Below are 2,922 nucleotides of genomic sequence, written 5' to 3'. Positions count from 1 at the left end.
CCGTGTGGGTCTTACTCATGTGGCAGAAATTCTCTCTCTCTCTCTCTCTCTCTCTCTCTGACACACTGACGAGCGACAGAGGGAGGGAGGGAAGGAGGTAGAGAGAGAGAGAGAGAGAGAGAGAGAGAGAGAGAGAGAGAGAGAGAGAGAGTTACCTCCGTTTTTTTTATACTCTTTCTTTTTACTTTCCAGTAGCTTCTTTTCACTCATTATTCACTATTGTTTTACACTATTGATTCGGTACCAGTACTTAGTGTTCATGAGCGTTATCATTGTTCAGATAAATGAGTACGATGCTAGGTGTTAGAAGCGCGAAAATTTGAAAACGTCGGAGCTTATTGGGTTAAATCGTAGACTTTGGGTGTGTCTCCCCGGAAGCAATCTTTAATGCTTTATTGCTTTATTATTGTGAAACGGTGCCGGAATAAATATTTAGAGGCTTCGAAAACGTTGTCGTGGAACATAACCCCCTATAATTAATGGGATGATAGGTTTGATATATGCGAATTCACATTATGCGAACTTTTTGTAGAACGTAATCCTCGCATATAACTAATACCTGTAGCAGTCACCGCTCAAATTCCGTGTTCCTTCCCCTCAGTGACAAGAAAATGGGGCTGCAAAAGAGAGACTAAGATTCTCAGTGTTTTCATGTAATGTCCATCGTCACTGTGTCTGCCAGTCTGTCTTGTCGCGTCTTCATCGTTAACTTTCCTTGTATTCGTTTACCTTTGACTGTCCGTCCATGTTCTCTTGTCGTCCACTCGTACACATTGTTATACACATACACCCACACTTAAATGTTAACCTACACAAACAACATTCACACACACGCATACACAAACAAACACCTATCCTATGTGTTGTCCTTGTCGTAATGACCTTTGTGATTTTTGTCCAATAAGGTAACCCTGGCGGATATGACTTTCTCTATCCGTGAACCGATTAGCACTTAGAACACTCGCTATCACCAACATACCTGGTGTATATAATCTTCAAATTTAATCTTTAATACATTAGGAAGCAGAGTATACAATTTTTGTATAGAAAAAAATTACTGAGATTAAAAATTTATATAATCATATGCTAGAGCATGCTAGGACAATGAAGTGTAAAATTGACAGCAAAATTATAAAATCCAATAAATTTTTTTTCTACTGAATCGCTAGATCCCAAAATATGAGTCATGAGGAAACAAAACTAGGTATTCCTTTTTCTCATAAAAGAAGAAATACATACACGCAATTATAGTTTGAATCATATTAGAAAAAAGATATACTTTCCTCTGAAATCAAAATAATTTCATCAAACAAACTTATTCCAGTAGGTAATTGCCCTAATACATTAGGGACTAGATTAACAATGCCTAGGGACTATAGCGGATCTCCAAGATCCTATTAGAAAGTTGTGTGTAATATATATATATATATATATATATATATATATATATATATATATATATATATATATATATATATATATATATATATATATATATATATATATATATATATATATATATATATATATATATATATATATATATATATATATATATATATATATATATATATATATATATATATATAAACAAAGGATAGTGGGGGCATGAGGATTCCTAGAAATCAATAGAGGGCATCATGTAAAAGTTTTGGAACCACTGGAAGACATAAAGATATGAACACCTGAAACAGTGTATTTTTAAGGAAATTTCACTGGGCGACATGACTTGAATATCCCAAACCCAAAGCTAAAATCAATGTATATAAATGATAAGGAGTTTAATAAACTAAGTTATATAAATATTAATATCAATGATCGAGGAATTTAATTCGAACTTTGCACGCTGTAATGTAATATCTTGTGTAATGTAATGCATCATTTTCTTTCAAAGAAATACAATAAACCAAGAATACACATTAACAAAACCTATGTGGAGGTACCTCGTGGTCCTATCAGTACCAAATTAACACATGTATTTATAGTTTTATACTGGAAATAATATACTTTTCTGGTAAATTACTCCATATCACAAAAATAGCAAAATATGCAATATAGAAAATAAAAAGATTATTTAATTCACATGTGTATCAAAAGAAAGAAAATATGCAAATTAATTGCCACAAACGGGTTTTTTTCAGAAACTCAAAAAAAAAAAAGGTTAAATAAGAAGCAGCATGATCAAGAAACAAATAAAGACATTAAACTGAACTCTCCTTGGCAAAGAACTTCTTTATACAATGCCTATCTTGATATAATTCTTTGTCTGGAACTTTGTATCTGCGCTGTCTTTTTCTGGAGAAACTTTGCTACAGCGGGTCTAGGATCAAAGTGTGCTGTCCCACTACTGTTAAGGGCAATATACATCCGACTATTGATGGCCTCTCTTGAGTAGCTGGATTGTTTAGGGCCTTTGAGAATAGTATGGCATGAGACAGCTCGTTCAGGACCAATACTGTGAGGGATTAGTGAGACACGCTTGAACTAGTTTGGAAAACACAGTTCCGGATTGGGAGATTTTTAACATGTGGTAGAGTTTCCCTGTTCCGTCTGTAATGTTACCAGGAACAGGAAGGTTTTCAGAGGAAAAATGTCCAAGAACTTCATCAGAGAATTCAGTAATGCAATCTTTTCCAAAAAGACCTTCTACAACCTTTCTTGTTGAGTTAATCATTTGTGCAGCTGTTTTTCCTTCGAGGAATACTTTAATTTGTTTTACTATGTCCTCTTGTTCCAGGTCAAGTCTTTGAGACAAATATTCCTTTGCACCTAAGACAATTCCAGTTCTAACACTTGATGTACTCCTCCTTGTTGAAACATAGTAATTGTGAGAGATTCTTCTTCCACTTTCACTTGTTGAAGCTTCATGCTTTTCCCTCAGCTTTTCTTTCATACCTCCTGGATATGGACCAGCTTCCATTA

Source organism: Eriocheir sinensis, unplaced genomic scaffold (assembly GCF_024679095.1).
Source record: "Eriocheir sinensis breed Jianghai 21 unplaced genomic scaffold, ASM2467909v1 Scaffold132, whole genome shotgun sequence".
Lineage (NCBI taxonomy): Eukaryota > Metazoa > Arthropoda > Malacostraca > Decapoda > Varunidae > Eriocheir > Eriocheir sinensis.
This window is presented reverse-complemented; position numbering follows the sequence as displayed.